This window comes from Canis lupus, chromosome 19, assembly GCF_011100685.1.
Source record: "Canis lupus familiaris isolate Mischka breed German Shepherd chromosome 19, alternate assembly UU_Cfam_GSD_1.0, whole genome shotgun sequence".
Classification (NCBI taxonomy): Eukaryota; Metazoa; Chordata; class Mammalia; order Carnivora; family Canidae; genus Canis; species Canis lupus.
In genome coordinates, this window is record NC_049240.1 from 43,594,875 (window position 1) to 43,607,581 (window position 12,707).

Sequence of the window (12,707 nt, forward strand, 5' to 3'; positions counted from 1 at the left end):
TTGAGAATGTATCAGTCGCTAAGGTCCCAGAGTTAATTAGACCCATGAATTTAAAAAAAAAAAAAAAATCAATCATATAATTACAGGTTGCAATGGAAATATTTGGCCCAAAAAGTAAAAAATAGCCAAAGCCACCTGCCCTCACCAACAAATTATATAATCAAGCAGAGGCATTGTTACTCTAATTTTTTTCCGTAGTAGCTTTGTGAACCTGGGTGCCATGAATGATCTCATATAATCTCATATTTGTGCTCATGCTAATTGGTGCTACTACTCACAGGAGCACCTTCCCAGGGAAGGAAGAGGCCCATAGAATCCTTAGGAAAAAAATACAAATAGGTAGAAAGATTTGCTTTCAAAAACGTCCATTGCCGGCTCCCTCGCTCTCGCTCTCTGCCATAGTATTTAGTGAATGCCAACTACATGCCAGGATGTGAGCTCTTTGGATGACCTACTTAAAGTCGGCTTGCACTTCGTCAGTTCAAAATCAAAGCCTTGCGAGGCTGAACGAGGACTCTGGAGGTCGTTTATCTCAGACCCCTGCCTGGAGGAGTCACTGTTCTAACCCATCCTAGACGGAGGTTGGACGAGGAGTTGCTTCCAAAGGACCCCAGGGTGCTACAGAAGCTGTGCTGGTGACTCAGTTCTCTGCATTCTCCTTCGCAGCCAGGGCCCAATCAAAGTTCCTGAGAGGTGCAAAGGCCACCGCACGTTTAGATGTTCTGCCTTTCAAATGTACTCGAAATGAGTTTCTCACAATGAGCGGCCATTTAAAACTTCCTAGGCTACCTGAAAACCACAGATTTAACTGTTCCTTTAAAGAGCTGAATTCCACTTGGCAGATAGAGTCCTCTTTCTATTCCTTACAGTATCAGTTCACTTGCCAGTCCTCCACTTTCTCTCATGTTGGGCATCTTTAGTCATTGATTTCCCCTAGGGGGGGAGGCTGGTTGTGCATATTGATGAGTAACTTGTGAGTGTGTCAAAGATGAAAGTCACAGGGGCACTGAAGTGTACTTTGTGTGAAATAAAAATGAAAAGTGGGAATAAAAAACAAAAAGTGGGTCAAATATTGGCAAGTAACGTCTTCCTTTGGTTGCCGTGTGGGTTTGTGTGGATGAAATTCACCATATGTAAGTAAGCCTTTTTCTCATCTTTCTGAAGATCCCTTGAGAAACATCTTTGCACTGAGAAAAATGATCCTCCGTCACAGACTGACCCTATCTCCAAATCCAGGTAAGTCAAATCCCAGTCACCAATAGATACCATGGATCTCAAGAGGAGCAAGAGGAAGGCCAATTAATAGGTCTTTGTCAATCCAATCAGACTACTGACAAAATCATTACAAGTCTTTGTCAATTCAATCAGGCTACTGAAAAAATTCAGAACAAATGAACAAATATTAAAGAACAAATATGTTTCCTTCATTTTTACACTCAAGAATAAATATAATCCTCTCAAAAAACTAATGGCATTGATAATATGTGTTCAACCAGATGGATAGATCATACATGAGAGGTAATCTTCTGGTTGTATCTGTGCTGTACATACATGGAACATTCCCCTACTGAGAAATCTTAGGAAGAAGGAAAATGTGACTCCATGATAAACATATGGGATCTGTCTGATATAGGAAGAAGATTCAATTAAACATAAATTCTGTTTTCTTACTATTCACACCAGAGTCCTCTCCTGGAAGGAAAGATCCAAACTCTGTTTACATAAGATGCTGAAAGAGATCATTTAACCTGATTTTGTGAAATTTTGGTGCTTATGGACATTGTGTTTGCCTTCCATTTCTAAAGATCTTTAATGATTTTGGTGTATTATAAAGACAGCTCTGAAATTAGTGGACAGAAGTCACATAAAAAAACAACATTTAACTACTTAGAAAATATATCTAGTATTTTACATTTACACGTCTTAGGAGTCAGCAAACTTTTTTTCTGTGAAGAGCCAAATAGTAAATATTTTTGGCTCTGCAGGTTTCTATCACTCTTCAATTTTGCTGTTACGGCACAATAAAGAGCAGCTATAGACAGAGCATGAATAATTGATACAGCTGGATTTCGCTCATTGTGTACCCCATTTGGCTCATGGGTTAGACTATTCTAATCCTTTCCTTAGACCATAAAATTTTCAAGAAATATCAAAGATTTAAATGTAAAATAATAAAACCATAAAATTATTAAAAGAAAACTGTATAGGAAAATCTTCTAATCTTGATGTCAAAACATATCTTTAAGTGTTATCCCAAGCCCAGAAATTAAGAAGACTAAGAAATTTGACCACATAAAATTAAAGAAAAACAATAAACATGACACCCCCCCCAAAGAGGACAAATAACAAACTAGAGAAAAACTTATTTGCAGATAGACTGATATCCTACTATATAAAAAAGTCTTCCCTAAAAAGAAAAAGGGCAAGAGATGAGGAGAGAGCCCATAGACAATAAATATAAATGAGTCTTAAACACAGAACTCATATGCCCAGCATTGTTCATGTTAGAAAAGTTTGAATTTGAGAAAATAAAATGAATTATCATGTTTCAAGTCTAAGATTGTCAAAGATCAAAAAATTTGACCAAATGTATTCAGGAGGGTGTGTTGAAACAGGACCACTTGAACACTGCTGCTGTTGGTGGATGTCAATTTATTTTCTACGGAGAGCAATAAATGTTTCACTTAACTTTACATGATAAGTTTCAAAATAATGAGTAGTTGATATGTATATATACTTTTTCACTGATATTTTAAAGTTTGTTTTGATTTAAGTTTAACATTTATTTGATAAAAATCTAAAAAGCAATAAAAATCTTTAATTAGTACATAAAGCATCTGTAGGCAATAAACCTATCCTCAATTTATTTCCTCGAAAGTCATCACAGTTCTAGGCAGATAAAAGTTTTTAAAGTATTGTCAAACTCATTATTTGAATGTCTTCCAACCTGCATTTCAAATGACAGCTTTGCAGAACTCTATGACATCACCTAAAGATAGTAGCAGATTATCCCTATTTCTTGCAGTTTTCAGATAATTCATGACTTCTAATTTTCAAAGTATGTTTGACTATGAATGCTCTGGGACATGTTTCTGCATTTGAATTTCTTTGCCCTTCTACTTTTTTTTTTTCAATAATTCTTCACTGTTATCAATCCTGCTCTGACTTGCTACCTATAAAAACCCTCACGTCACCACTTTTACCTCTGAGTGATCATACAGCCCTGTGTGGTGTTCTAGAGGAGACTGGTACCCTTACCTTTACCTACTATCCTCATGTTGTTGGATGAATTGTGAAGTGAAGACAATTATCTTCAGGATGTGTCGCCACTGCAGACTGGAGAGGGTTGAAGCTAAATGTAAGGTTCTTGTTTTCCATATTGAACAATATGGGCTGGTAGCAGGCAATCAAGCATCCACTGAAAATGTTTAGCACTGAAATGATCTGATAAGATATATGACTCAGAAACAGCTCAGACAGATGTGTGGAGGCTGGATTTGATGACAGAGATTGCAGGTAGAACTTTCAATGGGAAGGCTGTTACGTAGCCCACATAAAAGGAAGGAAGATAATGACTGACAATAGAAGTTGACAATCAAAATTGCTAAATTAATTTCTAAGGCCATGTGAGTATCTGAAAGAGTGTTTACTTATGTGGAGTGTTATTTTGCCCACTCACTCTAACAGCTGTTTTAAAACAGCATACATACTGCTGATCGGTAACTGTATTCACTTTCTGAGGAGAGATTTAAGGAAAGACTCATTCTCCATCCGGTTTGAATAACATAGCTGCCATCTGCTTAGCATCAAGGCCCTTTTCATGATTAAAAAGAAGAAGAAGAAGAAAAGAAACCATCAACGTCACCTGCTTCGCTACAGATAATACCATATTCCTGTTAATTTTGTAAGTTTTCTTATATTTCAGATAAGTTTGAAACCTTATCATTTATACTTTCCCTGTAAAAAAGAAAAAAAAGAAAAAAAAGAGTTTTCACCAGATCTTTTAATGAAGGTATTGTTTCAAACTGCACAAATGCTACTTGAAGCATGTGGGAACACTGTAGCCTTCGAGAAGAAAGTGTTTCAGCAAATAATGAAACAAAACCCTCCATCTGGATGAGAAGTGTCGCATGAACGCAGCCATTTAATTGGATAGCACATTGCTGGAATTTTTCAACTCATTTGTAAGAACAGACACCAGCACCCAGGCCACTTCTCTCCAGTTTGCCTAAGTCAAGCAGACAGTCTGAACATAAGGAATGGTTAATTGTTTCCCCCCAACTCTATAAAATGTCCAGAATTATAAGAGAGTGGAGGTGTTATCTCCAGAGATGCTGTGTTTGCTTAATAGGATTCATGCAGACATAATTTAAGCACTAGTTAGCGTATTGACATTGATGATCTATGCATTTCTATGATTCTTTGTCCTGAATATAATCCTGATCAATCAGAGAAGTTGCAGGTCAGGACTCTGGGCCCGACTCCCAGGCTTGCATCTAACTTCATCACCTCAGATTTCGTCAACTGTGGATAAGTTATTTTAGTCTCTAAACACCTCGGTTTTCTCATATGTAAATTGTAGATGACAATATTAGTTACTTCATATGGTGTTTTGTGAGTCGTCGGGGAGTAAATACGTGTAAAGTGCTCAAATATGTCATAGCACATAGTAAGCGTTTAGCCAATGTAGCAATTATTGTTTTTAGTTCCTCCATATGGGGACAGAATTGGCTGAGGCCATTAGACAGATTGCTGACTTTTGAGACGAATTTAAACTACTTTCAGAAAAACACCAGTCTCTGAACATTTCTAATTCCGATCAGCTAAGAAGTCAATCTTATTAGGGCATCTTGGTTAAAACTTCCCTCTAGGAATAGTGAAGACGGGTTTGTGAGGTGAGGACCACCTTGGGAGAAAAGGTATCTGCTTCAGGGTCAGTCATGTCCATATCTTCTAAGATGGTTTTCATCCTCCTTGACAAAAGCCTTTTGTTCTTATTTTGCTATATGAACCCTAAAGGAAGAATCTTGCCTGTGTTATGACTGTACTCAGCCGGTCATGCCACCCCCTCAAACCAAAAGGGGATTTGACTGCTCAGGAAAGCACAGAAGATGTATCACAAAGACTGAAACTAATAGGATTAAATAGGAAGAGCAGAAACCAAATTATATGTTGGCCCTTTCCTTCACATAATTCACCGTAATAAGCAGCTCATTCCTTTCTTGAAAAACTTCCACAAATCTTGCCCTTCTCATTTGGTCAGAAGGGAAAAGAAACTTCTATTTCAATACCTTTTTTGTAGGTCAAACAGCACTATAAAGAATTGAAGGAAGTTTGGGAAATAATTTAATAACGAACAGAAAAAGTGCTCTCTGCAAAGAGCATCTATAGGAATCCCAAGAGGTCACTCAAGGGACTGGAGTTGCCTGACATATTTTTTCTCGAGAAGATTTCTCATTTCCCAATAAGAATATTGGTATTCATTATTCCATGAACTTTGCTACTGTTCTGTCTTTGTGTAACTTCAAGTACATCCTTTTTTTTGTGAGTTCATGAGTTTTACAGTTAACTTTGAATATGCTAGTCGAGAGAGAAGAGAATATGGAAAGTGAATATCTTCAAATCTCTTTTCGGGAACTGAAGTCTTCTTCCACGGTGGGCAAATGCTGTAGCTAGTGCATGTGATAATTTTATGGGAATTAGAAACGGAACCTCTCCAGGTACAAACCTGCGCCAAGACAAGTGGCAGAGCAAACAGAGCTAGCACTTGACTCTTGAGTGCCCTTGTGCAGTGCACGATCTATACAACCTCATGTGGCAGCTTGAACTTTGAAGACAACAAAATTTTACTTGACAATTCTATTTTGTAAGTTGGCAGTAAGGCCACACCTTGTGCTGCTGGGAAACTCGCATTTTACTTTAGTCAATCACTAAATTTTTAACATATAAAACAGTTGAATATATAGCATCCATAATCCTAGTTTCTTCTCACAATTATATCTGTTTTGTATGTTAAATACTTACCGTACTTATTATGTATGCTTTCTACCAAGGCACATATATTTGTTTTATTTCCTTATCTTATCCATAAATATAGCATACCTCATTTTATTGTGCTTTGCTTTATTGTACTTTTCAGATATTCTTTTTTTTTTTTTTTTTTTTTTTTTACAAACAAGTTTTGTGACAATCCTACCTTGAGCAAGTCTATCAGCACCATTTTTCCAACAACATTTGCTCACTTCATGTCTCTATGCCATCACTTTGGTGATTTTTGCAATATTTCGAATTTCTTCATTATTTTATTTGTAATGATCTGTGATCAGTGATTACAGTTCACTTAAAGCTCAGATGACAGCATTTTATTAGCAATAAAGTGCTTTTTAAGTAAGATGTATATTTTTTAGACATATACTATTGAGCACTTAATAGACTATAGGTTATGGTAAACATTTTTACATGCACTGGAAAACTAAAAAGTTAGTTTGACTGGCTTTATCGTGATACTCACTTAATTGCAATGGTCTGGAACCAAACCTGCAATATCTCTGAGATATACCTGCATGATTAAGGGCACAGCCTCCACACTGCAAGTCTGCCCAAGAATTTAGACACTATTCACAAGTTTGGGGGTTTTGAGGACCATCCTTAATTCAGACCAGCTGGCTAAAAATGTGGGGGTTCCCATGACCATCCTCACATTTAATAATTTCCCTCACAATACTCAGGAAAGCACTATATTTACTATTAGTTTTATTGTGGCAAAATGACTTTATTATGAACACAGGAGGCAGAATTTAAGACTGGGAAGAGTATTTCAAATGCAAAGCTTCTTTGTCCCAAGGGATATGTTTACCTTCCTGGCACTGAAGTGTAACAATGTGTGCATGAAATATTGCCAAATCTGGATGCTCACACTAGCTCTACTGTCCAGAGATTTTATTGAGGCTTCATAAGGTTGACATAGATGATTTACTGCCCACATGGTTGAATGCAATCTCTAGTCCCAACCCTTGGGGATCAGACTGATTTCATATAGCCAACAGTTCTAACTCTCTGATCACATGGTTGGTATTTCTGGACCTGACCAGTCCCCACAATGAGTCATCTATTTAGCAAAATGATCATTTGGGATCTGAGGACCCTAACCTACCACCAATCATCTTGTTAGCATAACCTATCAGCTGTGGCCCCAGAAGCCGCCGTGATGAATAAAGACATTCCAACACTCAGATTATTTCAAGCGTTTAGAAGTTAACTCCCAGGAGCCAGGACTAAGGCCAAGTGAACCTTTCTGGGTGAAGTTAATTCTTCACTACACATTTGTCTAAAAATTTTTTCTTTTCTTTTTTTCTTTTCTTTTTTCTTCTTTTCTTCTCTTTCTTTTTTTCTTTCTTCTTTCTTTTTCCTTTCTTCTTTCCTTCCTTCCTTCCTTCCTTCCTTCCTTCCTTCCTTCCTTCCTTCCTTCCTTCCTTCCTCCCTAATGGATTCTGGACCCATGTAAGCTATAATTTCTCATTATAATAGTGATAGAGAAACATTGAATTACCTGTCAAAAATAGCATTCAAAAAAGAGCAGAAATAGAAGAAATGGGAAACCTACAAGTTGAATCATAAGCCTGATTCAACCATTTCTTTCTATCCAATGACATATTCAATTAATAGACCTCATGTCCATGCCCAACATTACATATACCTGTGAGCAAGAAAACAGCTTAGCAATGCTGAAAGAGGCAATGTATTCCCTTTTTGGCCAAGAGGTTAGAATTCAAGAAGAGCTTCTTAGCTTATCCTGACAGCTTGACTCAGAGCACAGAGTTGAGGTCCAGAACCATGAGTGTCTCTTTCCAGCTGGCTTAAAGTTTGAAAGTGCATCAGCTTGATGTGGGCTGATCCAACAATGCTAATGCGTTGCCATTGGGACAATAAACCAGGACATTAGAATCCTGGGTACCCTGAGATGATATTGAGAGAAAGGTCAGCCATCTGGCTGCTACATCAGGTTTTACTAGTTTTAATTGACCCTTCTTTCTGTCCTATCTGTTTTTCTATTCATAAACTCACAACTGACATTTCAACCGGTATTATGCAGACTAAATGTCTGAGAACTCACTGTCCCAAGAGCTGGACTGGTGACTGACAAATGCTTAGTTCTTTTAGAGGAATGTTTTGTTTCTCATTAACACATCTATGTTATATTCAATATTCCACACATGTCTGAATAGTAGAGAAAATCGATTTTATTTCATCTAAAAGACTAATTGTGATGATATGAAAAAATGTGGTAAGGACCATAGGATTGTAAGAAGAATTAGTTCTAAATATTTCTCTAAATATCTTTAATTTCCAGACTTAGTAGCTATAAAATAGAACTAGAAAGGACCATATCCCAAAAGAATTATAAGAATTGTTTAATATAAATTGTTTAGGTGCATATCTGACTCGTGGTAAATGCAGAACAAATAATAGCTGTTATTTTATGGGCAATAGTATTTTTATTGAGTAATATTCATATATGGGAAGACAAGGATAGCCAATACTCAACATTTTTTTGACTTGGAGTATGGGAAACCTATCAATCAGTAGTCAAATTAAGCCTACATATCCTCAATCAACTTGTAAACTCTAAATCTAGCCATGTTGGTGAAAGTAAGGAGGACACTGTGCTAAACAAAGAAATCTAGAAGAGTGGTTTGTTAAAATCCCTTTACTTCCCTCAACACCAAATCAAAGAACAGATATAATCTAGAGACTGATATAGACTACCAATATCTCAACCATTGCTGTAATCATTATCTAGTAACTGTATTAAAAGACATCGTGTTTACAATTTGCAGTAATGAACTCAGTTAAGCAATAATCTGGGTCCTTATATACTTAGACCCATTGAAGCAATTTGTTTTTATCTGGAAGTGTTAGCAGTTTGTCTTTTATTCTATACAAGTGTGTGCATTTCCCGACATTTTTGTCATGGCAACGTTCATTGCACTGAATACATTACATTACACCAGTGATAGGATGAACATGGTTGAGAAGGAAACAAGTGAAAGTACAGGCTTCTAGCCTTTGTGATCATATAAAAGGATGTAGATGAACTCATGGACCACTAACTTAACCAAAACCATTGGTGGGACAACCAACAATGAAGTCCTTAGAGATCATTGAAGGAATGGGGCTGTTTGGAGTCATTCCCAAGGTCAAAGATAATCTTAGGTTATTCCACTAAACTACAAGGAATAATAAAAAATGACTACTTCAACTACTTGATAAGGATCATAGTTTGGTATATTCTCAACTATAGCACCAAGTAATAAATCTGTCAGAAATTTGCTCTAGAGATTATTCAGGGACCAGAAAGGCTACTATCCTCCTGGCACAGTTAGGAACAGTTGGCCTTTCTTCTTGGTCCTTATTCATTAGTTAACAATTGTTGTCAATAGCGAATATGGATTTACTTGGGCATTTCCCAAAGTGGAAAAACAACACAGTGTTGTTGGGTTTCTGGAGTAAAGCAACTACCACAATCTTGTATCTTTTAAGAGGAAAGTAATAGCCTCTCCCTGGGCTCTGATAAGGTGTGAGAGACTGACTATGTCATTGTAGAGACTTAGAGCTGGAAATTGTAGTCAATCACCTACTTGTGCAATGTCCTTTCATGTGCAAATCATTTATGCTTATGTCTTCTGCACTACAACTACAGAGTTGAGGTCATATGAATCATATAGTCTAAAATATTTACTATCTTGCTCATCATACAAAATGTTTGCCAACCCCTTGTCTGAATGATGCAAGGCCCTCATCACAGGCTCTGAGAAGGATTTATGGGGACTATTTTGTCTATCAGAAAGGCTACCAAAATGAGAACATATAGAAGAAATGGAGCATAGGCACAGGTCAGGCATCATTGGAAGCTCTGAAGGAAATAATTCTTTCACCATATGTGCAGGATGCCCCAGTTTTCAATTCTTGTTTTGAATGTCCTGTACTACTTACTTTTTTGTTTCTGTTTTTGATGGAATAATTCTGTAGCCAATGTTCTGTACTTATCAAAATATTATATGAGTTAACTTGCATACATTTCAGTAATGGGATTATTACATATTTACATTATAAAATCAATTCATATCACATATGGATTAGGTCTAATTATTACCAAAGAATACTTACATAAATAAATGAAACTGTAGTTTTAAGAGCTATTGAAGCTTTCTAAAAATTTAATAATGCAGGGAACTGAACTTAAGAGCCTGGGAAATACAGATCTCTTGGTGAAAAAATAAATTAACACTATGATATATTTAATTACCAAATATTTCAAGCATTAATAAAAAGATAGAGAAGAGCCAAGCAATGCTCAGATACACTTGGACATCATGTCCTTTAGGTCTATTTTTTCAAATGAAATATTCCAGTGACAGATGAATTCCCATGTATGATTTAAACTTTTAAAATAAATGAACATATTCACTGATTATATATAGTACCATTTTCAAGTTTTAAATGTATGTAAATTGTATCATGTTTTATATATTTTTCTTTAAAAATGTCTTAAATGCAACTTTTTGAAGTCCATTCACATTAATAGATATAGTTTGGGTTTATTCATTTTATCTGTTGTATTGTCTATTGTCATATGACTGATATTAATAGTAGCTCATAATTATTATAAGCTCACTATGTATCTGATTATATCTGAATTCTATTTATATGAATCATTTAATTTTTATACACAAAAAAACAAGAAGCGGACACAATTTTTACCTCCATTTTACAAATGAAGAAATTGAAGCATAGAGCTATAATTGCCCAAAGTTGATAGAGCTGGATTTCGTACAGTGGCAGTGTAGCTCCAAAAAAATCATTGCAAATCACTATGCCAAAACTGCCCGATTTAAGCACAATTTAAATATTTGTTCTGCTGTTAGTGGGAATTTAAGTTGATTATGATATTTGCTATTACAGACAATGCTATAGCAAACATTTTGGAGCAGGTCTTCTTATGCTACTGTGAAAACTTCTCTATGTATATTGTTGTGAAATTGCTGAGCTATAAAGTATACTCATCTTCAATTTCATTAGATATCAACAAATGTGCCATCCAATTTCATTAGGTATCAACAAATGTGTCTCCAAAATAGTTGCGTGCATTTAAAATCTCATCAATATATAAGCAAATATACTTGATATTTGTAGAGGTTTTTTTTTTTTTTTTTTTTTTTTTTTTTTACCAAATCTGAAGAATTGCAAGTGACTGACTTCTGGCTTTAAAAATAGTTATTTCTTTAATTACTAACAGGTTTCAGCCACTCTTCTTATGTATTGATAATTCATAGTTCTGCTTCTAAGAATTGTTTGGTCTCTTCATGTGTCAGTTACTTACTTTTTATTAAACTTACTAAATCGTGGGGCCTTAAAAATATAAATACTAATTTTTAATTTGGTAGGTTATAAATGGTTTCTCTAATTCTGTTATCTGCTTTTAGTTTTATTAATTGTTTAACAGTTTTTAATTTTAAGTATTGTCAAATTTGTCTACTTCTTATGGCTATGTTTTTGTCTCTCCTGTAAGAATATTAGTTCCTCCTTCCCATCATAAGATATTCTTTTGCATTTTTTCCTAAATTTTAAAGTAGTAGCTTTCCTATTTAGATTCTCATCCTCCTGTATTTGATTTTTTTTTTCAATTTTATTCAGAAATAGCTGACATCACTATATAAATTTAAGGCACACAGCATAATAGTTTGATTTACATTGTTGTGAAATTATTAAAATGATTCAGCTAACATCCATCTTCTCATCTAGTTACAATAAAGAAATGAAAAAGGGAAAAATATCCTTGTGATCTTAATATTTACTCTCTTACAACTGCACTATGTGTCATACAGCAGCATTAGCTATAGTCATCATGTTGTACGTTCATTGCTAGTACTTACTGTTGTATAACTGTATAACTTTTGACCACCTTTCTCCAATTCCCCTTCCAACACCCTCATCTTCTGCTAACTTTGGCCTCAATTTGTTCTTCTTTTTCTAGTTCCTTCAGACATAAAGTTAGGTTGTTTATTTGGGATCTTTCTTGCTCCTTAATATAGGTGTTCATTGCTATGAATTTCTCTCTTAAAAACTGCTTTTGCTGGGCAGCCCTAGTGGCTCAGCGGTTTAGTGCCACCTTCAGTTTAGGGTGTGATCCTCGAGACCTGAGATGGCGTCCCATGTCAGGCTCCCTGCATGGAGCCTGCTTCTTCCTCTGCCTGTACCTCTCTCTCTCTCTTTGTGTCTCTCATGAATAAATAAATAAAATCTTAAAAAAAAAAAAAAAAAACGCTATTGCTATGTATATTGCATAAGATCTGGTATGCTGTGTTTCCATTTTTGTCTCAAAAAACTTTTTTTTTAATTTTCTCTATAATTTCTTTGATCCATTAGTTGTTCAGGGGAGTGGTGTTTAATTTATATGTGTTCACAAATTTTTTAGTTTTCTCTTTTATTGATTTCTAGATTTATACGCCCTCGTTGTCGGAGATGATACTTGGTATAATTTCAATTTTGAATTTGCTAAGACACATTTTATGGCTTAATATAACTATCCTAGAAAATGTTCCCGGGGCACTTGAGAAGAATGTATATTCTGCTTGTTGCTGGTTAGAATGTGCTGTGTATGTTTGTTATGTCCCCTTGGTCTATAGTGTTCTTCTAATCCACAGTTT